Source organism: Apteryx rowi, unplaced genomic scaffold (genome assembly GCF_003343035.1).
Source record: "Apteryx rowi isolate R43461 unplaced genomic scaffold, aptRow1 scaffold_95, whole genome shotgun sequence".
In the NCBI taxonomy this organism is placed as follows: domain Eukaryota; kingdom Metazoa; phylum Chordata; class Aves; order Apterygiformes; family Apterygidae; genus Apteryx; species Apteryx rowi.
The window spans coordinates 353,042-380,614 of NW_020451260.1; the positions used below are offsets into that span (position 1 = coordinate 353,042).

The 27,573-nt window shown below is 49.1% G+C and overlaps 1 protein-coding gene across 1 annotated transcript in view; it reads right to left on the reverse strand.

Moving 5' to 3' along the window:
• The window catches only part of ZBTB7C (zinc finger and BTB domain containing 7C), an 80,059-nt gene extending 52,855 nt beyond the window's left edge, over positions 1-27,204 (reverse strand). The window contains exon 1 of the mRNA XM_026092255.1: positions 27,140-27,204. The gene's annotated coding sequence lies outside the window, so the exon portion shown is untranslated. The remainder of the gene's footprint in view (positions 1-27,139) is intronic.
• Between the last annotated feature and the right edge of the window lie 369 nt (positions 27,205-27,573).

The following is a 27,573-nucleotide window of genomic DNA, read 5'->3' on the forward strand; positions in this document are numbered from 1 at the left end:
GAAACTGCTTGCAAAAATGGAAAAACTTCGAAAAGCCCGGCGAGGTTTCTCTCCAAGGTGTCTATCCCACATATTCGCACATGTTTCCGTTTGCTGCGGCGTATATCCCCATTACCTTCGATACAGCTATCCAGGCAATAAAGTTAAGCCCTGCATAAGTGCTTCCAAATGTCAGCCTTATTTTAAGGGCGATAAACCAAGTGGAGGGAGGAGATCTGAGCCCCCAACCTCACATCCCTTGACATAACTCTCTGACCGCCGAGCTACTGCCAGGCCAGGAGAAGCAGGAGGAAGGACTACGGGGAGAGGAGGGACAAGGAGACCCATCTGGTCCAAGAAAGCCTGTGCACTCGTGACGCAGTTAAAAGCTGCTGGGCTTCATCCTTAAAACACACTTACAGTTGTGGACACTGGGGAAAGGGTGAATCATAAAGCGGATTTCCTTGCTAATAGCCATACGCTTTGCAGAAAAAGGAGCCGTTTCCAGCGAGAGGTAGAATTACACGTTACTCCATGCCATGGATCAGACGTATTTGCCGGTCGGAGCTATGTTTATGCACAAAGTCTGATCAAAACAACTCTTACCTGCTGTCAAAATATTCTCAGCTGAAAAAATAAGCTCTAAAACAAATCGGTGAAAATCAACCTCAATTAAGTGCTTAGCTAAAATAAGCTAGCTGGAGTCTCAGTGATTTTACAGTGTGCCTTATTTGAAATCGTAATGGTCATAATCCAGATTGCTCCTAAGGGATCTCTAGTGCTTTACCTAATGCCAGACAATGTAACTCAATGAGGCTCCAGTGTCTTCAAGAGAAATAGGTTCATTTATGCTACCCACTGATTTCCTTGTGAAATGAATACATCGTTTGATATCTATACAGGGAAGAGGGCTGGATGTAGTCAACGATGGTCCTGGAAGGGGAGGGTGTAGGGCACTGCACCCTCTACGTGCAGCTCTATGACGGGATTTTCCTACATCACACAGCTTCATTGAGAAGGTCTGAGTGGAAGAGCCACCTCCCGACCACCCTGCTTCTCCCAGCACATCTGCTCCAGGGGGGAACTGTACCTTCTCTGCAAATGCAGCCACCTCAGGGCAAAGCCTGGGGCTGTCCACAGCATTACGTGTAAAGTGGTGTGTTGGCCATGTAGGATGGCGTGGCAAAGAACCAGCCAAACCCAACCAAACCTGAGAATATGCGGCAGAGCTCAGCGCCAGCGTGTGTGCTGGGATCCCAGGGTTAACGCTGCGGGGGGTTATTCATCCATGGCAAGCATGGCCAGGAGTACAGAAACGACCACRAGATGTTACCCATACTAAGCTGGCCCCAAATCTCCCAGGCCCTCTTGTTCCTCTGCAGCATAATGATGCCCAACAGTGAGAATGTGGCAAAACTTCTGCACGGACTTCAAAGTAAATCCATATTTTGCTTGGAAAACACGGAAGAAGATGAAACAGGACACAGTCACTGTGTGGGCAATCTCTTGCTCGGTGGGAGAGCAAGAACAGCTCTACAGTGATAGATTGGGACGCGGAAGGCTTGGTGGCATCACAGACCATGTCCTTCAGCCCTCCGTTCCCTCCCTGCAACACCGAGCCAATTGCTCTTCTCTCCTTTRGAGAGGCGCTAGAAGGCTAAATACATTAAATCGTTCTCCATTCTCGGAAACGAGCAGGTACCCAGCACACCTGAGCTAATGGCCATTCCCCACACCGAAGATCATGGGCCGTGTCACTCTAGCCATAGCAGCATCCGGACCCTAACTGGTGCGCAAGCCGTGCATGAGGAGGGAAYGATATCAGCCACCACTCCCCGAGGCACCCGCTGTAAATCAGACGCGCACGCATCCACCTCCTTGAACAAATGCCTATATAAATACTTGATGTATTGCTTGATTACTTGGTTAGATGATACAAGCCTTGAAGGCAGTAGCCAGGTCACTTTACTTGGTTTTAATGCTTCAAGCCTCACTTCCTCTTTATGGGGAAAGATTTTCAAGTCCACTTGAGTTTGTGTCTGTGCAGTGCTGGACTGGGGGCGGGGAGGGCTACCAAAAACAAATGACTATAGGTGGAGTCCTAAACACAAGTGYGTGTTATTAGTATTATCCAGAATCTTCTTAGTTTGCACAGTGAAATGTGATGGCCAGCTTTTAAATCATGTTCCCTGCATCACAATTTCCCTTCCAGCAGAAAACTGTCATTCTTCCCTTGTTCTCACACAAAATCCATCATGAGTCCTTGCTGGGTCCTGTTCCCATCCCGTCCATGCAAGGTCTGAGGACACATAAGCATCGAGTAATGCCAGTCTCAGGACTCAAATCAGTGCAGCTCTCCTGGGTGGCTAACCCTCTCCCAGGCCACCAGCTTTCTCTTTTGAAATCTAGAAATTCATCTGTATCCTGGAATGAGACCCTTAGCAGAAGCTCCCTGGTGTAGATGCAAACAATCTCATTTGCTTTCAAAAGCTGTGGATCAAGCCACAGATCCTTGCAGGATATTGCGTTAATAGCGAGAGGCAAATGAACCATTTTACTTCTCCTGGCTGAAAAAAAATGTGCCTGACCTGATTTACCTTCCTGATAACATATTTAAAAAGTGCTCCCAGGCTGAGAACTTCACCAGCTGAGATTTCATATGAAATGAAACTGTTTATGTCATGACCGCAACCTTCTGAAAAATGCCCTTTTATATGGAAAAGCTCACAAGAATCTTAGGTATAATGATCTCAGCTATATCAATAACCACATTTCAGCAGATTCATTATCTGCTTGCTGGCCTGCCCAGCTGCACAGCAAACTGCTGCAGCGGGATGGAGCAAGAAAGGAAAACACCAAATTCATCCATTCTTGCCACAGAAAATTGACATTGGGGGTCATTCTTTTTCTTAGAAAAAATCCAGGCTTTTATTTCCTCTCCTTTCACACCACACTATGGATGGAAGGAAGACCTGAACTATACACAGTATCGAACATAACSGATCAAACTCCCTTTCGCAGGTGCAAGAGCATTCTCCTTCACAACTTACGTCTTTGCTCCCGAAGCACCCCATTCCTTGTATTTTCAATTTTTATATGAGAACATTGTTTCTTCTTTGTCTGTTCCTCTTAATATCACTCCCTGGTACTCAGGATTTTAACATGCATGYTAACTCTATGCAGGGATCTAAGACCACGATTCATAGGAAATCCATGCTACAAAACAAAAAGGTTATTTTATATAGATATTTCCAAGCAAAAGAGACTGTTGTGATCATGTAGGATGCCCTCTAGCTTCATACAAGACAACATACTTCACCCAGTAATTTCTGCACCAAGGCCCTCACTCCCGTCTACCCTCCAGCACCCGCATTTAGAAGCAAAGGCAATGTTGACTGAAGGATTTCAAATGGGATGAGGCTTTGCTGTGATCCTAGGCAAGTGCTTCTAGCAGTTTATTACCCTCAATATAAAAGATTTGCATTTTTTTCCTTTTTGCCTGAACATGTCTAGCTTCAGTTTGTGACCATCTGATCTCCCCATGCCTTTTTCTACTAGACTAAAAAATCCCAGTTGTACTTTCGGAAGTCTCTTCCCAACATTGGGACTTGAAAGCTGTAAGCCACCTCCCGACCTCCGCTTCGACAACCTGAATAGAGACGTTTCAGCCTCCCCCTGTTCGCCCAACTTTTCGGACCTGCACATCACCGTAACACGTTATGGAGAGTGTCTAGAAGTAACTCCTTGCATTCCTCCCTGCAGGGCTCAACAAGGATGGACAGAGGCAGAGGTCGCTCAGGAAAAGAGCCATGGAGAGGGCAGGTCGAGGCTTGCACGAAAATAAAAGCTCCACCCTGCTCTCTCCACACGCTGCCCAGACCCCTCGGCCCTGAGCCTCCCCTCTGCCTGCTCAAGGGAAGGTCTACGGGGAAAGAGCAGCCAGGAGACCTGCCAGGAGAGCAGTGAGCGGCGCCAAGGAGGAAGCTGGCACAGCCCCGTCTTAGCCTCAGGCCTTGCTGCTAATCTGTGTGAGGAGGAGAAGAGGAGCCGGGATCCCTGCTGCCAAGAGGCCGACCGGGAACTCAACGGGCAGTGGAAAAAGCCTGTCTCTCCATCTCCGCCTGGCCAGAGATGGGCTGAAGCCCACCACAAGGATGGCGTGGGGGAACAAAACACGGCTGCAGTCCGTACGGACCCTTCTGTACACCCGGACTGCACTGCCAGGCCATGCCTTTCTACATTCAGCCAAGAAAAAAGCAAAATACTCCAGATCTGGGGGGGGGGGGAATAAATAAAACAAGACTCTCCTATCTATTAGCTCAAACCCAGGATATGTAAGTGGATTCCCCTTCCAAGAGCATGACAGGTTTGACTCATCGTAGGAGAAAAGGTATTTATACCATAATGTTTTCATTACGGATTAAATGTGTCACATGCACTAAGCTAGAATTTAGGGGAGCCGTACAAACAAGAACAGGGCAAGAGGAAATTCCTACCAGCCAAAAATATTAAGAAACCAAAGACAAGCGTTCCTGCTCTGTGGATGAGCTGTCACATCAGACAGGCATTCTCCAACTCTGCCCCCAGAGTGCATGCACGACATGGAGTGAAAATAATTGCAAGTTAGAGCCCCCTTGTCACCTCCCACCTTGCTGAATCAGCAGCAATTAAGGGGATAAGAACAGCACCGAGGAAAACCGTGATTTCTTTGCCTTGGTCTCCACCACTGAGAACGTGAGGGAGGTCTTAAGCTAGAGCTATCCTTCCTCAGTACCTGTGATGAGAGACTGAGCTGACAGAAGAACTGACGCTAGAACAAATTGATATTTAAAAGGGCAAAAGTCCCCATGGAGTTCAAGTCTGAAGCAGCTGAGCTGCTAACAAGGATGGGTAACCTCCAGTTATAATCAGCCAGGAAGACTAAAAAGCAGAGTTTGTGCACCYGTATTTAAAACAAGATTCCTCAGGTGATCCAGAGAATTACAGATCTGGAACCTCACACCCTCGCCTGGCAGAGAGGTTGAATCAATAATTAAACGGAGAACGGCAAACACTGCAAAGATCACAGTCAAGAAGGGCTCAGCCAGCAGAATTTGCRCTCAGGAAAATCATGTCATCCTGATCTCTCGGAGACGCTCAAAGGTGCAGGGAAAGTAGCAAATGGAGGAGAATCAGCTACTGGCATTTGCTTTAAGAATAAGAAATTAAGAAGTCAGAGGGTGAGTGACAAAGAACTGCCCTGAATCTCTGATGGATTCCAGTGGGACTGATTGACAGTAAAAGATCATGGTGGGGACCAACCTTGCTGGTGGACGGCATCATGTTTAATGTATTCACTGCTTGCCCTCGGCAGGGGGGCTAGGAAAACATGCAGATAACGCAGATGCCCACCTCCTAAATTAACATGCCGTCATGGGCAGAGGGCAGTTAGAAGATATGTTAAGACACAGAATTTAATGACTTTAAAAAAAAGTCTGAAGCTATTGTGGGCAAATCTCATCCTCTGCCTGAGGGAAGGGGATCTGATGGCTTTGGAGCTCCTGGAGCTAGCCAAACTGCTCAGCAATCCAAATGACTGAGCAACAGCACAGCAAATGAAAAACGCCTTGTTAATAAATGCAAAGCGATGCATGACAGAGAGAGAAATCTCTGCTCCTCGGTACCTTACAGGGTCCTAAATCGACTATGTCAAAGCAAGGAAGGAAGCTCGCAGCAATGGAGACAGCACAATGAAGACCTCTGCTCTGGGCACAGCTGCAGCCACAAAGCTAACAAGATATTCAGATGCATATGGAAAGGGATGGAGAATAATCCTGGAAATACTATAATGCCTTTGTATAAATCAGTAGTGCAGCCTCAGATGGGGAGAAAAGTAATGATGCAGAAAAGGCAGAAGTGTTCAATCAATATTTCTGCTCTGCATTTGGAAAGAAGCAGGATGATATGCTTGTATCACATGAGGAGGATGAAGTACTTTCCAGTCCATTAGTAACCAAGGAGGTTGTTAAACAGCATCTACCAGCGATAAACAATTTTAAATCAGCCGGCCTGGACAACTTGCTCCCAAGAGCCCTCCAACAGCTGGCTGAGAAGCTCTCTGGCCTGCTGATGTTAATTTTTAATAAATCTTGGATTACTAGGGAAGATCCAGACAGCTGGAAGAATGCAAATGTTGCACTGATCTCCAAAATGGTCAGGCAGGATGGCCTGACTAACAGGTTGGTTTGCTGGACATCAATCATGGGGTAAAATAATGGGAACACTCACGAGAGAGTCAACCGGAAGAGGAATTAAAGGACAGGAATATAGTTAATGCTAGTCAGAGATGTTCTGCAGAAAATACATCATGTCAAACAAAGCTGATTTTATTCTTTGAGGAGATTACAAGTTTGGTTAATAAAGATAATTGCCTAGAGATAATATACATAGGGTTTTGTAAGACATTTGATTTACTATGACATGGCATGCTGATTAAAAAGTGAGCACTACACTGTAACAACAAAGTACATGTGCACAGCATTCAGAACTGATGGATCTTAACAAAAAGCCATCACACTGAAGTCAGATTGTTTCCAGGGGATTTCACAAGGATCAGTACCAGCCCCAATATTCAGCATTTTCTGATCTGAACGCAAATATAACATCGCTGCCGATAAATCAGCTACGTGCTACACAAACAGCAGAGGCCAAGTGGATAATGATGAGATCAAAGCAATCTGAACAGAGCGGAGCTCATGGCAGCCAAACGACCGCCTGGAGTCATCACTCCTGTGTTTCGTGATCCTTGGATGTGCAAACAGGCTTTTGCAAGAAATGAGGTGCTTTCACCTCTGTGAACAGCACTGGGGAGACCACTGCTGGGAAACTGTACCCCACATCAGGGCTGCAATTTTATAACACCTTTCGAAAAATTGGATGGGATGCAGAAAAGAGCTAAGAAAGACATCTCGGGCGTAGAGCTAGTCTCAGCGTATCAAAAGGAGGTCAAGAGGTTATCCTGACAACAGAACACAAGTAACTTTAAAGGAGGAAAATGACAGATACAAAGGGACTCTAATCTAGCTAAGTTAGGCACAATAATGACCACGGGCAGAAGGCTGATGCCAGGGACTTTCAGGTGAGCAATACGGCGCACAAATTTTAGTGAAAGAAATTAACTCACTGTGTAAAGATGTGGATGATTACCCAACTGTTCGGGTCTTCAAAACAAAGGTCAGGTCCTTCCTGGAAAATGAGTTTTGGGTCAGACACGTTACTGGGTCCACTACGAGGGTGAAAGCAATGGCTGCTGTGTGCAGGTCAATGGAGAAGATCTGGTCCCACCTCCTGGCATTTGTGACCACTGCCCCAGCTAGATCAGATGCCACCGGCCTGGAGGAAATCATGGAGGAGCCAAGGGACTGATTACAGAGGCTTCAAAATGCATGCTAAAAGAGAAATGGAGAAGAATGGCGCTGTTTGCCTGAGAGAGGATATAAATCAGAGGGGTACCTGAGGGAAGGACATGAATAATGAATGGCGTAGGAAGGCAAATGGCGAGTGTCTGTTCTCCGTCTCAGAGCACGAGGACGAGGGGAAGGCAGTGAGGAACAGCAGTGGGATGTTCAGGACAGTGCAGAGGAAGTGACACCCACGGCAGGTGGTGGTGGGGAGCACATCACCGCAGTCACTGAGCTCCTCACCCCGCAGGAGGGCCAAGGGCTGACCTGACACGCACCCCAACTCCCGGAGTTTTCATCATCAGGAAAAATCCTTCAGGTGGATATTTGGCCTACATGTCAGGAGGTAAATCAGCCTCTGTCAGAGACGGGGATGAGAGGCATTGGGATGACAGATTATTCCATACACATGTTGCACAATTTTGTAGCATCTGGTTTTTGCCATTATCTAGGACTGGAAATTAGCCTACATGCGTGATCTACACCAGCAATTCCTACACTCCTAGTGGGGCTTAATTCTGGCACTGACCTTTGTGATCTTGAAGAAATCAAGAAAAGCTTGATCCAGCTTCTTTTTTTTAATAGGAATACTTTAATCTGGCCTTTCTTCCCTCTGAGCCTTAGGTGCCCACTAGGAAAACACAGCACTTTTAATATCGGGGTAAACACCTCAACAACACATAGAAGGCAAGTGCACTGATTCCAGGCATGGAACTGAGCATCCCTGCGGGCAACTCCGCAGATCCTTGACTTTGAAATCTAGGCCTTGTCTACTGCTCTAAAACCGGAAACATAGCGGATGAAAAAGAAGGTTTTTAGAAACCTCTGAGCAAGAGAAAATGGAAATGCTTAAGCAACCCTACATGAAGCAGCTTCTCTGCATTCCAGTTATATGAATAGCGCTTAGACTATCCCTAGCATCCTATTAGCATCACCACTTTTTTTTTCTCAGGCACCATCCAGCTCCCCCTGAAGTCAGCACTGCAGTACCAGGTCTTTCTAGTTCCTTATTGGTTTTATTTATTTATTTGTTTACTCTCCTATTCTGGAAAAACAAGGTATTTCAGCCCTATTAGACAAGCAGCAAACAGCAAAGGCAGAGCTGCCCCAAAAAACAGGCAGCTGATGTGATGCCGAGAAGGAAAGCTGASTGATTGGCAGCTGGCGCACAGCCACCTGTGCCAAGAGTGCAGCAGGGTAACGCGAGTCAGACCTCCAGCGAGCACAGGAGGAGATGGGAGGAATCTCCATGCTGGAAAGGGCAGCAGGTGTCAGGCCTCCATCTGTCTGCACTGGGACAACCTGCAGGGATGCATGCGGCGAGCCAGCAGCAGCATCCCTGCGAAGGGCAGCAGGCACACGGCATGTCTGTTGCGGGAAGACCTGCTTGTATGGCCAGGCAGTGGCCATGCCACGCTTTGGCCTGTGGAGGAAGGCTTCTGGAGACGAGAGATGGGGCTCAGCTAAATCATGGGAGACCGCTTTTCTCCGCATTCAGAGCTGAAGAGAGTCCATGCTTATTAGAAACCACTCCAGGCCTTGAAGGGGAGAGCAGGGCACGTGTCCATCAGCCAATGTGTGGCCCCTCACTCGCAGATCCCAAGGGTAGGGCCATAGGGCCATGTCTCTGGTTTTTGAGGGTCCAACAGAGGCAAAGAACAGACCCCTTGGCAATTCAGATGCACCGAGCTGCATCATAGGAGCAAGGTCCTTCCTGCCCTACTTTCATTTGTGTCCTCTCCAGGGCCTCGAAGGGCAGTTTGGTATCTGCCCCCCTTTCTTGTCCTTCTTCCATGGTAGTCTTGGAATGAACCGGATCTGCTCAGCTAAGTGAAACTATCTCGAGAGCCACCAACAACCACATGACAATGCGAAAGCTAGGGACCACCGGAGGCTTCCTCAGCAACCTCGCGGGACTTTGTGGAGATCCCCTTCCCCTGCTCTCTCAGGCGGTGAGCCCGGGGAGAGGAGGGACATCTGTATGTCCAAGAGAGCTGCCTAGCTCCCAGACCTGTTCCCACTGCCCTAATTATAGGAAGAAAGCGCAGGCCCAGGGGGGCAGCAAGAGAAGCGGAGGAGGCTGCAGCGGTCTCATGCAGGACTGGTTTTGTGGCATTTCCCGGGGAGGATTCCCGTCTGATCCCTGAGCAGTGACCTGGGAGGTTTGTTCCACGACCCTGCCCCGAGCCAAACCCTGCAGGGTTACTCAGTTCCAGCTGCACCAACCTATTGAGGTAAATAATGGTCCCTGAGAAAAAGTCTTATAGAAAAGCAAGCATTATTTTTTTCTCATGTCTTTTTGTCCTCCTGAAACTGATTCAGGGAAGAATTTAGCCTTCAACATAATTTTCCATCTGCCAGTATTTGCAGAGGACTCTTTACCACTGCATGTGTCCTAAACCTTTAGARTTCACCCAGGCTTTCTGCAACTTCCTGATGCTCTGGAGATGAACTCTGGCTAATAGCATCACACTCCCTGGCCTCACATTTACATTTGACTTTGCCACTAAACAGTGACAGAGAACTCTCCGTTCACAATGTTTCTCAAGGGCTCCTTCGACTGTTCTTGCTTCAGGGACAAAAAGGGGTCAATGATTCAAATCCCAGATGTTTAACCCAAACAGGCCCCATCCATCAACACCTGAGCAGAGGATTAGAATACATTGTTATTGCTGAAGGTGAATTCAAGAGATAAGGCATTAAATCAAAGTCTTATCTAATGCTAGACATTATAAAATGTTTCCAACTCGGACAGAAAAATCCAATTTGGCTTAAAATTACTGAATCCCACCACACGTAATTTTGGTCAGCCAATCCATACTGATGGTGGAAGCCTTCTTCATGGAAGTCTTAGCCATCTTATTTGGCTGTCCAGATGGAAAGCAAAAATTTGGTGGTGTTCATCCAAAAAAGACAATTCAAGGTCTCAGCTGCTGGCACTACCGGGAAGATACTGTGGCTACGACTCACACAGTCCGTAAACCCTGGATCATCTTCCTTGCACTGCCACTGCCCTTTGCTGTGAGCAGCTCTCAGAAGACTATGCTTCCAAAAAGATCTGCCATTATCGTTGCCTCTGCTGATTTGCCTCCTCCTACCTTGGATTCCTCTTATCAGAAGGGATGCACCAAAACCAGCAGCACCCAAATCTCTTGAAAATTTTGTTCCCATGCCCTGTTCCCTTCGTCTCACCCCTAAAACCAAGGTGATAACACTACAGAGGGTGCTGGCCCTGGACAGCCCCCAACCTCACCCACTAACCACCTACTCGTGAGCTGTCTCGTGGATGCCAGCCGCTGAAGTCACGAAGGCCGGTGAGTCCTATACAGCCTCTTGTGCAGGGGCCAACCTCCCTGTTTTGGGAAACACTTTGCTCTCCCTGCSCCAAGCCAACAAAAATTTTAAATTTAAAAATCCAGCTTACTGAATGCTATTCATGATTCCCAGCCTGGAACAAGAAAACAACCTGGAAGCTGCTTTCCTTGGGATGTACGTTCAGAGTACAGTGCTCTCCGGGCGCTGGAGCTTGGTCTCGCCAAGTGTGGACRCCTGGCCGAAGCCAGCCTGAGAGCGTCCCTTTAAATATCCGTGCTTTGCACAAAGTCCTCGGCGGGCGCCCGGTGCCAGGGCTCCCCGCCGAAGCCATGCCAGGGAACGCCCCTCGCTGCCAGCCGGCTCGGGCTGCCTCACCCCACCTCCTCTTCCTCCGCCAGCCCCCGGAGCCGAAGTCAGGAGAAGACAGAATTAGGAATGTAATGCAACCACAAACACTCTGTCTCTCCAAAAAAGATATTACCTCAACTCCCGTCTTCCTCCCAGCCGTCCGCCCCCACCCCGAGCGCCCTGCTCGGCCGGCGTGTTTTTCTTAGCCTCTCCTACACATTTTCACACAGCGAACGCCTCGGCCTCCTCACCCACCCAGGTTACGGGGAGCGACTTTCCTCGGCTGCGATTAACGCTTGAAGAGCCAGAACATCCTCCTGCTCCAGACGAGCCTTAAGCTGCCCAGCCAGAGCAAATTATTTTTAAGAGGGAAAAAATAACCACAGCGGACAAAGGCTTCTTGTCTTAAAGTTCTTACTCAGGCAAAACTCCCCATAGCTGGAGAATCGGGTGCAGAGCGCGCTGGTTTACGCTGCTATCAGGTGCTGCTGCGTAAGCACGCGATTCGACAGGCTTGGTTTGAAATGATCATTCAACGTTTCAGCTACCCCTCTGCAGAGCCCTCTTAAAATTTATTAATGTGAATACCTAAATATTTACCTATGTGCTCAATTTTAAGCACATGAGTGGGGGGCAGAGATTTCACATGGAAATCTAGGGACCTTTGGAAGAACCTTGCTCCCCTGCAGAGTAAGTTCATTTCCTCTAGAGCTGGATTTCACCCATTGCCAGGAGGGGCAGAATTTGGCCCCCCAAGGTTACARCTCACTATGGTTGCATCCCAAATCCAACGCTCAAATCTGGGGGGTAGCACGGCAGCACCACTGTAAAGCCACGCTGGAGCGCTGACTCAGGAGCCACGGCCGATCGGAGAGGGCCAGCGAGACTGCGCTTCCGCAGAGCTTCACTCTGCCTGGCTTTGTAGTCCCCCTGGGATGCTCCCTGAAGATTTCACTCTGATTGCTCCAGCAGGACCTGATTTTTCAACAGGTTGAAAAGCACCGAGGCAGTAATTGCATATTTTTTCCCTCCACATTGAAAAAAAAGGAAGGAGAAGGAGAAATAAAAAGGGCTCATTTATCATGTGCAGCCAAACTCTAGTCTGGGCTCAGTGAAATGAAAATGAGTCACTGACACTTCTCATAATGGCATTCCAGTTTGTTCTCTTAAATAATTTGTATTTTAATGAGTCCGTTTTACTCCAGCACTAGTTTGTAGCCCAACACTTTCTCAAGTAATTCTATGCTTTAATTTGATTTTTAACAGTTCTCAGTGTTGCATTTTTGTTTAAAAAAAAAGGAAAAGAAAAGCAAGCTCACTTCTCTCCCGGCTTAGACGGGAGCAGGTAATGAATCTCTGTGTACAGAAGATGGTTCTTATCTTCATGGCCTTGCTGTTCCAAACCAACTTATTTAAAACCTCCCCCATCATGAGATAATGGGAACAGTGAAAGTCAGCAAAGAAACAAAAAGACAGTCATCAGGAGCTTTACAGAAGCAGGTGAACACCATGATTTCCATTTGATTTTCTCCTGCTGGGACAGGTCTTCGGGTCAAGATACTACAAATGAAAAGAAGTCACTTTGGAGAGTGTAATCATGAGATGTATTTTACATTTAGAAAGTACTTTTCAGCACCTGGACTTGATAACGGCTTCTCCACATTTGGCCATGATTTCATGCTTAGCTTGCCACGGGAGAGACTGCAGCTCAGCCTTTGCAACTGCTGCACTAGTGGTGTTGTCCTCCGATAATCCAGCTGATTTCCAGGGGACTAATCCTTCCATGCGTCGAGACTCATGGGAGTTGCACAAACCTTCTTGGAGATGCAGGGAGGTTTTGTAGTTAAGAAGAACAGGAAATGAGGACATGCGGGTGGTACCACACAAATCCTGCAAGAAAGCTTTAGATAAATCACGTTAAGTCAGCACAACTCAGTTCTCCTGCTCAAGTGGGATAATATCTATCTTCCATGTGCTGATGACACATAACGGTCTAGCAGTTAGCGCAGGACCCCGCTGAACTCTGTTGCTCTTGTGCGTTACATGACAGTATTCCCATGTCGGCGTCTCAGTGGACCAGCAGTGAGCGTGGGACTTCAGAAACATGATTTACCTCCTTGCTTTCTCCTTGCTCCTCTTTTCTGAGCTTGGGTAGTTCATTGGTTAATGCTGCTCAGCAGGTTAGCTCACATTTATACCTTGCACCCAAATGTCAGCACTCTGCCACACACTAATGTGGATGTCCTGCCTCAGATGGTACCTTGGAAGTGCAGCAGAGCTCTGATCCTGTAACTGAGCTGTTCACGCTGTGTGGATGTGAAGTCCAGGGCTGCGACACATTGGCTACAACCATAGCTGTGTGTGTGGGAGCTTCTGATCTGTTTCAACACAAAGTCAAAACTATTCAAACTACTTCCAGAGGCTGCTTGAGCTAGAAAGTCTGTGTGTGTGGTGAAAACCTGCTAGAAAGCTCAGCAGAGAAGTGGGAACTGAAAGCTGAAGCAGCCTCTTAACTTGCCTCCCTCTGAACCCTAGCAGGTGGCAAGGCAAGTGCATATTCTTCTAGTGACACAGAGGAGAGCACACACTCCTCTTTGCAGTGTGGCCAGCACTGTGGCCAGCTGGGTGGCATTGCTGATGCTCTTCTACTTCGAGGCTGGAGCCATCAGTGTCTTCAACCAATTCCTCAGGGCCCAAAGCCCTTGGGGCTCCACAGAGCTGCGCAGTTACAAAGTGGCACACAAAGCAGGGTGCCAATGTGATCATTATTAATATTCAATACGTCATATGGCTTCAGGGAGCTGGGCAGGAAGAGAAGTCACCCATTAGAGATGATGTCTGATGGCATTGCATCTCCCCGTGGCTGTCCCTCATTCAGCCTGCAGCACCAGGCTTTGCACCATTTCAGGAAGGAACGATAATGGCTGCAAGAGTCTGGATGAGGGAAGGAGAGAAGTGTGGGGCCACAGTGACAAGAAGAAGCAGGATATCATGGAAAGGGGAAGAACAGTAGGAACTTTCACTGCAGCTTCCAAAGATTGGAAGGGTGAAATCAGCACTGGGCAAATATTAAACAATCAAGAGAAAACGTTGCTTCATTTGACAGCTCATGTGCTGTCACCTGCTGTCGCTGCGTAGCACGCCAGCACAGCGTGTTTTAGATCTTCCCAACAGCCAGGTTACTCTGCCCCACCAGCAATCCAAGGCAAGCCAAACCCACAGCTGCCACGGATGTTGATGGTTCTCTCCCTCTACCCGCCGCGCTACGCATCAGCGTTGTCATTTTTGTGCAGACGGTGGGTGACGGCTGTTTCCRAAGGATGAGGAGGTGCCAGCTCCTCATTGGGGCATGAAGTTTACAGATCAGTCTGCCTGCTGTCTGCTTCCCATGGTTTTAGAGCTACGGTCACAAGGAGCCTTACGCTTCCTGGGGACTGCGCACATTCAGCATGCAGGCTTTGGATCGAGATGACACCGGCTGGTTAAACCRCAGTTATTGGAAGCCAGCATGCTGGTTCTCCCCACATGTTCACTCCCYTGCATTAGCCTAAGGAGCCTCATTACCAGGAACAACTTTATTCTGCCAGCACTCAGTAACCTCTGCAGCTGCATGCTGGATGCAGGCGGGGGGAGAGAATTCCTAACCCCTGCCAGAAAAGGAAGAGCTTGTGAAGCGCCCAGGGAAGAGGACAGGCTCTTTGGAGGACTTGCAGCTTAATCCAAACCAGGGATGGGGTGACATTTATGAACTGGAGATAGCTGGGAGAAAATGACCCCATCAGGCCATTTCTGCTCTACCATCTAATCCTTTCAGACACACTCTACCTCCCCAACACTCCAGGACCGTGGGAGAAAAGAGGCACCAAGAGATTGAGCGGTCAGAAAAGCAGAACCTACTCCAGTATCTTCATCTTAAGCCCACCTTTCATTTCAGTGGGAGACACTATAAAAAAGCAGAGTGTAAAAGCAGTGCTATTCAAAGGGAATGCTGTCTGCAGGCTTAAAAAAATGCAAAAGCTCAGCAAACTGTGTTAACATCAGCCTAAACAGGTTCAAAAGCAGACCTCACCTTCAGACTGGTGAAAAAAATGTCACAGGTTTATATTCCAATTTATTTCTACACATTTAACGAATCAGCATTTCCCTCCCATCTTTCTTCCCTAGAGTAGCAGTCACTTCGGCTCAGTTAGCTTTACTCCCAGCTCCCAAAGCCTTGGAGTTATGCTTGACCTTCACTATTGTACTGTTTTAGTTTCCAACCTCCCTTTGCTTATCCTCCTCCATGGAGCTCTGCCAGACTTTCTCCCTCCCTTGAGACCATCCTTGCTGCTACTTTACTCAGGTTTTAATCACCTTCTACTTTGATTACTGCACTTGCCTCATTTACAGCCTTCCTCTGTGCTGTTCCATCTCACCAGCCTTTTTGGGAGTACCAAATGGTCCAGCCAGATTACTCTCGCATTATAGGAAATATCTGCTCTCTTTTCTTGGTTTCTTCCCTACCCTGGAAACTACTTCAAAGCTGCTGTCCCCGCTGGCAGAATTCCCTGGAGCAAAGCTCCTTGGACAAGGCGAGCAATCTGAAGAGCACAAGGAACCTGGCATTACAGCTGAAGGTCAGATCCAGGGTCCACCAATTGCCTTAAACAGCCCGATACCACAGGCCAACACACGAAACCCCAGCTGTGCCTCCAGGAAGATGCTTTCCCAATCTTGACTAGTTCGAGATTGTTTTAAACCCTGAAGAAGAAGGTCAAATCCCCCCTTCCAAATMGCTGTCTTTCTGTTAATTTATAGTTCTTGCTTTCTTTGCCAGTCACATAAAATATCCAAGCCTTATTTGGCTCTTACTAGGCTCCCAGCTTTGAAGGCATCATGCAGCAGTGAGTTCCACAGAACAACCGCGTGGAAAAGCATCTTTGTGAACTTGGCTCTTGCCTTAGAAGGACACTGGTCAGAAGTGCCCGAGGTACTTTCTCTGGCCTCTCATTCTATTAGAGATGTTATCATCCTCTTTTCTCTGCCTCTACTTGGCTTCATGCCCTCCCCCAGCTTTTTCCAGCCTCTCTCTCCTTCTCTGCGCTTTTTTCTCTGGCTGGTAATTGTTCTCATTGCCCTTCGCTCACAGATGGTCCTTGGAGAGCTGACTGTTGACATGGTGCCAGCTCTCCTCATTCCCAGCTGCTAAACTACATTAGGAGACAGCTAAAATACATTAGATGCCRCTTCTCCATGCAGGCCAGGCCAGGACCAGGCTGGGGCCTCCCGCGACAACCTGCCCGTTGACACGCGGGCCCTTGCTGGAGAAGGGTTTGCTAACAGAGCCCACCCGGCCCTCCCTGGCTATCTGGCTCCCTCCAGCCGCCCATCATCTGGCTTTACCCCCCTCCACCCTCCTGCCAAGCTACTGAGTCACTTCCCCCTCTCCAAACCTCTCCTTAAAACCTTCCTGTTCGCCTTGGCTTGTACGAGCCCGTCTCAGGAATGCTTGGTGACGTTCCCCATCGAGTGGGGCACTTTAGTCCCCAGGGCAACCCACCAGGGATGGGGTCTGGCCCATCTGCCCTCCGAGGGGGCAAACTGAATTGCACAGGCTGGATGCGAAAGTAAAAGGAGCGGGCGGGGGGAAAGCAAGGCAGACCAGACAGGAGGTGACTGCGGCTCTTATTTTTTCACTGGACCGAGTTGTTTTTGGAGACACAGACACTGGGTTCATTCATGAAGCAGCTAAGCACTGGGTTTTTGACGGAAACAATGAATGAGCGAGGATGAGCATCGGCAGGATAAATGACCCTTTTCCTCCTTCCCAAAGCGTCTTGTTCCTTTCCTAACCTGGAGGCCAAGTGGTCTCAGGGCTCTGCGGAGCTCAGCCCCAGCTCACAGCGTGGCCACCAAGGGGTTTGGTCCCACTCGTGATTCCTGGGGAGCCTCCGGTAACCCCAAGGGCATGCTTGGGAAGGTGCTTATTCCTGAAAAGGGATCCCTGCTAAAGCCAAGGCGCCGGGACTCAAACCAAACCCCGTCTCCCTGGATGGGATGGTCCAGCACCTCGGCACGAACCCATCCTCCTTCTGCCCCAGACGGCACCACCGCGCAGGGGTTCCCACGACAAGTTACGGGTCAACCTCCATTGCCAACACACCGGCACCCAGCCTYGCAGGGCCGCGGTTTTTTGACAGCAAAAAAATTCCAGCTCCCAGCGCCGTGAACCCGGCGCCTTTCAGCAGCGCGCAATTTGCTTCRGAGAGATACAAAGAAAGCGGTTTGACTTTCGGGTTCTGCTATCTTAAAATCTATCAGAGGGATATGCTACCTTACACTGCCGTAATGGATTAAAGCAGAAGATAAAATGCCATTCCATTATCTATTTATTAAAAGCACCACTTGAACTGCTTTTATTCAGCATACATCTCATACTAAAGAGGCACTCCTTGACTGTGTAAATCAGTGAGCAATTGTATTTTAACAGCCTTTAGAATGGCATTTCCCCACAGTTTTAGATGGACTATCAGACAGAAAACCTCTTCCAAAACTCACTTATCATAACAGGCACTAGCACCAAGCTCTTTACTGCTCCTGCACCACCGAAACGAACACCTGTAAAATTCACAAAGCACAGATCATTCCCACCTTTCACCCTGATGCACGCATGTCCTTAATGACAGGTCAAAATAAATAATTTTGTTAGCACAGGGGAACTATTCTGCTCGCAGTGAGAGACGGGACCTCTGGTACGCAGCGAAAGGGAGACTGCAGCCCCCAGCCAGCTGAGTCTACCTATTCTGCAGTAAGCAACTCCCACAAAACCTGAAAGGGTGAAGCTACCTAAATGTACCAGTTACTTGGCTGAACATTTTTACCTAAGTGGAAGAAATGATGCCAAATTTTCAATAAAAGATTTCAGGTGTGAATAACAACATCTGTGAATGACAAAACAAAAGCTGTTGTGTTGCCTCTGCTTTACCAGGACTGGAAAATACAGAAATAAACTGGATTTTTTTGTTTGGGCTTTTTTTTTTCCACCTCAAGAAACATTCCCCCCCCCCCTTTTTTTTTTTTTGCTAGGCTCTGTTGCTTTTGGTAGAAAGCTATTCTATTTTTTTTTTAATGTTTTGATGAATAAACTTGAAGCAACAGTACTGATGAGCTGGTTATGATTTAACTAAAACACTGGTGGGAGACGAGCACTGCAAGCTTGATCCTGCACTGTGGAAGTCAATGGAGGCTTTCTCATTTCCATGAGCAAATCTCACATCTGTTGACAAGAGGCGAGATGTACCCGCGTGCACGTGGAAGGCTATCTCGTGCCCCAAATATTGACTGGAAACCATCTGAGATAGAGAGATAGGCAGATAGATAGGAAGGAAGGAAGGAAGGAAGGGCGGACAGACAGACAGAAAAGGGAGAGGATGGAGCCACGATGCTCTAACATGCTGACACCAGTAGGGAAGCAGACACCACAGCCACAGCTGAGGTCCTGCCCAGCTCACAAGGCAGCCCACCAAAGAAGGCCCCCCATTTACAAGCAGCAGCAAATTCTCCTTTTGCTAAGAAACACGGGGGCCCTGCCCTGCGCCTCTGCCACGGCCACAGTGATCTGGGCACACACAGTGGCAACTGGAGCAAATTTGACCTGGGGCTCCCTTCTTTCCCTGTGGCCTCCCACCAAGACCTCGCTGGGCTTGGGTGGGAGGCTGCTGCCTCGTGCTCCTCCAGCACCATTTGCCGTGCAGCGTCACAGGCTCTTTTCTGCCCTTGCAAGATGCTTGTCAGCTGCAGATGAACCGGAGCGCTGCCTTGCTGACCAAGAGCTGTGGTCTACTGTCACCACCTCGCCTGCAAGGACACCCAACTGGCTGCATCACACAACCCAACATGCCCGGGGCTCCTGGCTCACCTTATGTGATTAGACACCAGGAGCTGCGGGCAGTGGGACCCCAGTAAGCTGGGAAGCTAGACATAACGGGGCTGATTTCCTTGGTCGCTGAAAGACTAATCAAACTCATCTTCGTCTTTGTTGAGACAAACCGAAGGGGGAACAGGCTGCGGTGCTGTTCGCATCCCCACTTCCATGCTCAAGACAAGCCAATGCGGTTCCCAGACCTGTAACCACATGCACCTCCTGTATCACAGGTCTAATTTGGTGGCTACTGCTTTACTGGCCTTGATACCGATTAAAATGGCTTTTGGTAGAGTTAAACTCTAACAGCGTTAGAGTCAAACCGCAATTGCTTCCAACCTCAGCTTGCTTGGACTAGATGATCTCCAGAGGTCCCTTCCAACCTCAGTGATTCTGTGATTCTGTGATTCTGTGACCTTCTCGGCAGCATCTCCCTTCAGAGCGGCAGCCCCAAACAGGAGCTGACAGTGTTTAGAAACCTTTTGAACCAGCCCTGAGCTCCCTTGGGTACCTCGGGGAGGATTTCTCTTAATGGCATGCAAACTCCCCGGCTCTGACAGCCGTGCTGTTGGCCTGCCTGGGAGGGAAACGGTGCCCATCCCCTCCGTTTGGCGGTGTGAAAGGTCACCAGGGAAGGTGCACTTGTCACCAGGAATAAACTGCTACACGGAGGTTGTGTCACATCTTCTTTCTCAGGGATGGAGCCAGAGCCAGCTGAAGTCAGTGAAAAAGCTCTCCTGATGCTGGCGGAGTCTGGATCTGTCCCTAAGTACTGGCAAGAAACGCGGCATAGAAAGTAGTGAAATTGCTCCTAACTGATTACACCCTGGGAGACACGCAGGGTATGTATCCATTTACATGGACATGCAAATCAGTCCTGTCCCACGACCACACAGTCTGGAAAGTGCCATTTTCCCAGTCAAGCTGCTTAAATAACTCCTTCCCTTTGCTTCCTTCTACAGAACATCTTATTCTAAAGCTACTCTGAAACAAGAAGCATCAGCAGCGCTGTGGGGATTTGGCTTTAGGGCTGCAGTTCAGTAGAGGGTGGACAATTCCCTGACTGCTTCTGGGACGCTAACGTTTCCAAGAGGAACACACATCACAGGTTTTCCCTATTTTACTGCTTTTGCATAATAGGGCGGCAGTAGAGGAGATTCGGCTTCTCTCCACAACAGAGAGCTAAGCAGGAAGAGGACTACAGCMAAGGCGACATGCCCAGAAGAGAGGCAAACGTCTGCTCTGCTGCTAGGAAGAAACCAGAGTCGGCCAGCGGTCATCCCCACTCGCTTGCCTGGGTTGGTGRTGTCCTAGGCACCCAGGCACGGACCAGGGAACCCCCCGCAAGCCCCGCTCTYGGCACGTAGCAGCTGGCAGACGAAAGCAGCCAGCACCAAAGCTACACGGGCAGAGGCGGCCCTGTACGACAGGCTGCAGAGCCCGTGCCCGGATCCTCTCTGCCCCTCTCTCTGAAATGTAGGTCAAGCCACAAAGTGACAGTTAGCGCTAGCAAAGCTGCCTCTGCCCACCAAGGTGCTTCCAGCACTGTATCAAAAATTAAAGCGAAGCAATAAAAATTAAAAGAGAAGTAATATGGAACATAAAACCCAAGCATGAGACTAAAAAGCCCTCGGACGCCGCAGTATCATTAAGGCAGGGCATGAACCTCCCCTTGCAGCGCTGCCAAATCCCTTTTCCACAGGAAATTATCCTCATTTCTGATTGCCATCGACAAGTGGTGCCAAAGACGGGCCAGACGTTTGTAGCCTGGCTCATCTGCAGGTAGCAGAGGAGGGCGAACACCATTTCCTCACAAGCTCTCCTACTCCAGCCTTGTGGCATCTGGTGGGTTCATAACTCAAAGGCATCCACCTCCATCTCAAGTCTCTGCTGTCCTCCCACCGCAGCTCCCGCGGCCGCCTCCGCTGCCAGCCGGTCCCGCAGAATCGGCGGCCTCAGCGCTAGCATTTTAATGGGATATAGTGGGGGGAAGCCGGTTTTGATTCATTTAGACGCAAAGCTGAACTCCCTGAGATGTTAATTCCCACTGGGGCCGGCGCCAGGCCCGGAGGTCCACTCCCTCGCCAAGTGTCACTGCCCACCTGCACCAGCCCCCGGCCGCCGGCTCGACCCAAGCGGCCCATTAACATTCCCTTCGTCTTGTAAATATTGCCTGAGCGGCTCTGCCAGCCTCCTGGCCTCAATTAATTGTGGCCTGGGGGAGAAGCAGATAAGAGAGCACTAAAATTTAACTACGTCTCCACAGATGGTAAAAATACAGTTTGATGTGACAAGCGAGGGCAGCAGGGCCTGGCGCAGGCGCTYGCGGTGAGGAGTGGGATCGAGGAGGCAGGAGAGCCAGTCCTCCCTCCCGCAGCTTCCTCCGCATCCCCGCAGCCAGCTCAGGCCATCGAGTTTTGCTGGAGCCTCTTTGGCTGATGGCGAGATAATTATCCCTCCAGCCCTGCCCGGTGTCTTGGCTTCTCTTTCCTTGACACCCTTCGCAATCGATTCCCCGAAGGGCGACCCAAATCCCTACCACCACCCGGCCACGGCTTGCCCTTCCTACCCAAACACCCTCGCAGAAAGGCCAGCCTGCAGGAGGGGAGACCCGACTGCCCTCATCTCCCATTGCTTGAGGGGATTTGCAGAAATTTGACATTTCATGGGATCTGACTCTTCGGGAAAAAGCTTGCTCAGGAGCAGGTTATGTCGACGAGCAAAAGCTCTGCTCTTCTCTCTCAGCCCTCCTTCCTACAGTATCGCTGCCCAAAGTCCCGGAGACATCCCAGCCTGGGCTCTTCAGGTCAAGTCCAGTCCCATCAAGTCTCAACGGGATGGACTTCCTCTCACTCTGACTTAGACCAGGCTCTACGTCTCTTGACCTGAGATGAAATTTGGGCTTACACGCTCTGCAGCCCTCAAGGCCCTCTGAAGCCTTACTGGTTGTAGAGACAGCCGCATGAGAAACCACTATATTTCTGGGCATGACCCTTTCTCTAATAAACCAAGCGATTGCAGGATGAGTTTCAGGCTCCAAACAGCATCTTCAGCATCAGTGATGTAACCGGCGCCTTCAGCATTGTGCCAGACTCCCGACTCCTGCCACAAAGAGCAGCAGGTTATTGACAGTGTGGCTCAGGCTCTGTCCAAAGCAAACAACGGTGATTTTGCTAGAACAAAAACAAGGGCCACACAGACAGGTATTTTTTTGCCCCCAAGATACCACTAAATTCCATGAGCATGTAGTGCCTTGGCCCCTCGTGCTGACAGATGCCTTAGCATCCTGCGAACAAACTATCACAGTGCATCGCTAGCATTGAGGAACAAAAGGCTGCAGTGGGGAGGGGAATGGTGGGGAACCTTATGGGCTCTCGAGCTTCATTTGAGACCTGGTGTTTGCAGCACGCTCTGCATTTCATCTTTTCATAAGTAACTCTTACCAGGAAACATGACAAAAAGGGGGCATTTCAAGGCAGAAAAGTTGGTCTCCAAATGCAATCTTCTTTTTTTTAAATCTTTTGTTAGCAACTCTTCTGGGGAGCGAATCCAGCAGAGGCAATACAGTGCAATGTGCACTCCTAAATTAGTTTCCAGGCACTTGGGACGCTTTATTATTCATTTCCTCCAAATATTAGGTAATGCCTTTCGCCCCTTTCAAAGTCCGTACGAGGGGTCTTTGATGCATTGTGCTACTTGAAAGTTGCAGGCCTAAAGAAGCGTTTCTTTTAAGTCCTCTCTTTTATCAAGCATATTCTGTTCTGTTCACTATAATGCACACAATGGCATAAGAGTCTTGACCTGCTTCGTGTCTGATGGGCTGAAATCTCAGATGCATAGGATAAAACAGCCATTCGCAGCAATACAGCTTAAACGCTTATGGCTCTATTCAGCCAAATATTACCCAGGGGTCTGCCACRCCACTGAAAGCTGCAGAAATTGGCTCCGCAGACGGCTGACCAATTCAGCAGTGAGAAACGACCCTGCTGCATTAGCTCCCCTTTTCATTTCACCCCAGGCGAGCTGGGGTCCGGAGGTAACCGCAGCAGGAGACGAGAGCCAGCCGAAGCCAGATTCGTTTGCTTTTTAAAAAGAATTTTGCGTGTGTGACCACGAATGCCATTACGCGGCTCTGCAAAATAGGCAAGGTACTGACGTTAGAGCACGGTCGCAGAAATCAGCCTTTTGTCTTAGGGCTTCACGGGAGCTTTGCCACCTCCTCTGTCTCTCGGGGAGTCCAAGCAAAATTTCTAGTGGCTAAGACACTGCACATGGCTCAGACAAGCAGGGCTCTGCCTCTGCTACAGGTTTAATGACTACGGCCTTTGGTGAGTCACTTCACACCTTCCTGCATCAGTTTTCCCCATGCGTGAACTGGAAGCAGTATTTCTTGTTCTACAGTATTTCTCCTTTTTTTTTCTGTTTACACTATGAATTTACTAGTTTAGAGCTTACCTCTGTCCAATAAAGTGCAGGACCTAGGATGCTAAGTGAAATTCATCCATACAAGAGCAAATATGTTTCAGTACAAAATTAAATAGGTTTTTTTTCCCCTTTAGACAATTGCACTGACATGTTTCTACAAAAGTACCAGGCTGATGTTTTCAGATATTAATCTGCTTCTCTCAGTGTAAAAATAATCCTGCCARATGAGAACTAGAAGAGATGTTTTAAAGGGCAATCTTGAAACACAGGGGTAAAATTCAACACAAGGTCTGAAGGGCTCCTAAACGGGATTGAAGCCATGTGCGTTCTTGGCTGCTTGAATTTGCCTTGCATGTCTTATGCCCGAGAAGCAAAAGATGTCTCTAGGAGGATTCAAAAAGGGAGTGTGCAGACTACACAGGGAGATGTTGACAACAGAGACAGGTCCTTCTTCATGATACCCCTCAGCCTGGTACCCCCTGGTATCTCCCCACCTGCAACCTCATCCGCTCAGCCTAAAACAAACACAAGACTCTTGATAACAGTCCCCACTACGACTTTACCCCTAGAAGACCATTTCTCAGTCTGTGTAAAAGGGAAGAAGCTGGTTTTGCACAAGCCCCTCCTTGACACCTATATTCACACYGCTCTCACATGACAACGGCAAGACATACATCCAGCAGCAGGTCTTGACCCTGTAGAGTGGAACATGTGTGGCTGCAGCCCTTGGCTCTGCTGTATGTGGTTTCAGCAGGACTAGCTCTGAAAGAGCAGATCTGATGGACGGGGACATGGTCTCCAGGCCCACACACCATTTCCAGGATGCTGCAGTACCGGGGAGGTGAGTGGGGGCCTGGTTTCCTGAGGGGCTGAGCATCTCTCAACCTCTGCTCGATGCTGATACAGTGGTGGGGCCTTCATATGGCTGGGAGCCAGGCACAAAGCTCCCTCTGAACTGGCCTCCTCTAAAAGAGAAGGCAGTCCAGAAAACTGTGACAAAAGACCTTTACAGGATCACAGCCTGAGGTGAACCGGACCTGAGCTCTGGTCACCTGCAGCAAATGGGAAAATAAAAAAAATTTCCTGCAGAARCTCTGGCCAGGTGATTACTCTCCAGTTAGCAGCTCCTCGACCTGCAAGATACACAGCTGCTTCAAACTGCAGAAAGGTTCAGCCTCGACTGCACATACTGTAGCCTAAAGGTACCGAAAATAACAAGGGGATATGAGAAACTCTCAGCTCTCACATTACCCATCTGGTTAGGAGGCTTTTCAGAAGCCATCTTAAGTATCCTTATTAAAATACAATCAAGACAGCCCGGGGTTTTGTCCTACGCGTGACTGGTGCYGTGCTACTGAGCTGGCCTGCTGGAGGCGAGTTGACAGGTCATTATTTTGTGTCCTACAAATTCTATGAGCCGATAAGGAAACTCCAACAATTTGATGGTTTATCAGTTTGTAGGTTGGAAAAGGAAATTATTTCAATTGAGATAACGATTCTATTCCTTTCTGGCAAATTAGAGTTTTTGCTTCTCATGGGGGCTCTGGCAGAAGCAGATCCAGGACAGGGATGGGACTGATCGCACACTAGTCAGCAGAAAGATGCCGTCGCAGCCAAGGAGACCAAAACTGCTCCTTTGAGAGAGAGAAAGAAAAGAGAACRAGATTGCAGGAGAAACAAAACCTATTTGTAAACCCCAGGCAAAGTCAACACAAGGCAGTCCGAGCAGGAGAGCAGAGATGATAATAGAGCCTGATGGATAGTTTACAGAATTATCAGATATCATCCAACTCAAATACGCCGAGGAGCCAATTATTTAATGCTAAGTGCAGTGCAAACGGATGTTTAATAAGCTGAATCACTTCAGGATTTTAAGAGCTCTGCCTCTTTCAGTGAAAGGGACAAAACCTCAGCTGATGTAAATGAGGAAAGTCACCCCCCATGCCAGCATTATAAAAACCCCTCATAATTATGTACCAGAGCCTCGGATACTCGCCAGCCCCCCGTCCCCTGAGACACTGGCAAGTATCACCGTCCTTGCCAGGCAGGAGGGGCTGAGGTGCACGGAGGTGAAATGCAGCCGCATTTTGGGAGCGGCTGAGCTCCTTGGGGGGCACGGTTCAACACCTCCCGGCTCGCCGCCGCGCACGGCGCTGGGGGAGCTGAGCCGCACGGCTGTGCCACCACGCGCCCACCGGTGCTGCGGATGGCCTTCCGGGCTGCTTTGTTTACAGGCGAGCAAGTTTTTTGCTCTCAGGAAGGCGTGCTGAGCTATTTTCTAGCTGATTGCAGAGAGGCAACAAGGAGAGAGTGGGAGGTGTGGGAGCAACGGAGGAGTCTGGGCTCTGCTTCGGCCCCTGATTAGAGTCTGTTTTGGAGTCAGCGTTGTGCATCGCTTCTCAGACGTTTCTGCTCGGAGGGCTGCCAGGAAGACCCGGGGCTCTCCCCGCGGCGGCTTTGCAGCGCTGACTGTACCAGGGGACATAGCCGTTGCYCACCCTCCCTGCCTGCCTGTGCCGGGATGTGACCCCACAGGCACCCAGTCCTCTCCCCAAATGCAACCAACTACAGCTGAGATGCCGAAGCCCAGTGTCACCTGCACTTCCCATATAGCCAGAGGAGAGAAATGAGCTTCTACCTCATCCCAGGGTTGATGTCTAAACTAGATCAGATGTAACATGAGCTAAAAATGCCTCCACTCACTATAAAGCGCCTCTGCATCTAAGTTAGTTGTCTATATCGTTAAATGTCTAAGAAAAGAGTGCTTCCTGCAGCCCTTTCTCATCTCTGCCTGTGACACCTCTTCCTCCTGTAAGCTCACACCTATACTCCACGCAGCTGATGTAAGTCTTAAAATCCACATCTCCCCATGATCCGCTCACCACTGCCAACACTCCTGCACATTCGCGTAGTCCAGGACACCGTATTGCCAAAAGAGTAACGCAGAGCTAAGGTGCCCCTCAGCGTCTGTAACGTGCCCACGTGGAAGACGCAAGAAGTCGGTCCACGAAGGGGAACTGCAGGTRCTCAAAGCACAGCTCTGCCAAGGATTTGGCCAGCGCAAACAAGGCAGTCACCCACTTGAGGTTTGTGCAGAAAGCCTCCCAYCTGGTGCGAAGGAAGATAACTCGGTTCAGCACAACCAACTCAGGATCTGGCTCTGGCATGTTGGAACCAGCTTACCAGATAAAAAAGGAGGTTCCTTTCTTCCTATTCAAGACCACTAGGCAGACACCCAAGCCACAGCCTCCTGTGTGACAGCTGTAGAAAACAGGTCTGGAGAGGACCTTGAAATGTCACCCAGATCACACCCCCGTGACTGGGTCTGCACCGGGGCCAAGCATAACAAAAGCCAAAAGCACTCAAAGCATTAACAAATATTGTTGCTCAACATACTCCTGTGCAGCTGCTGAAATATCTGCTGCCTTCTCTTTCCAGTACTGCAGCATAAAGAACACACAAATTTCTATCTTCTACAGATTTACAAAAGGAGCAATTAGCAGTTCTGTCATTTATAACAGCAGAGAATCATATTTTTGTTAAATCTGATCAACACTGCAAACTGCCTAGATCTCAGCTCCTGCAGAAGCTCCCAGCACCTGAAGATCAGACCCCAAGACATCAGAAAGGCATCAGGACAGCACTGTCTTGCTCCTCAACATGTCCTGCTTCCTGAGAGCAACCAATTCTCCGCACAAAGCCACAAGCTCCGCACGCAGGAACGCACACTCACCGTTACCCTTGTCTTCGTTTCAAATCTCAGACGATTTTCCCTTGGCGCCTTTGAGCATTTCCTGAGAAACAACAGAGAGAAAAAAGTTTCATGAGATCCAGAACKGAGCTTCTTCATCTGTTTCGAGAGCCTGCTCTGGAGAAGCCTTCTGCTCTCTTCTGTACTAGTTACCCCATGAGAAACTGCAGAAGTAGGCCTGCTCCTGCTCTTCCACTAGGTCCACCACGGCCACTGCCTATGGCTGCTGCAGAAGCCCTYGCTCAAGTCGTGCCTGGGCAGCAACCCCTATCAGTGGGGGCCAGAGCTCTCTGGGCCATGGTGGAGTTACTCATGATTTATGTTGCTACATGAACCAAGATCAGGCCCCAAAACTCTCCTGCTCTTCACCCCAACCTCACATCCCTACTCTGAAGAGTACCAGCCTGCTTCACACC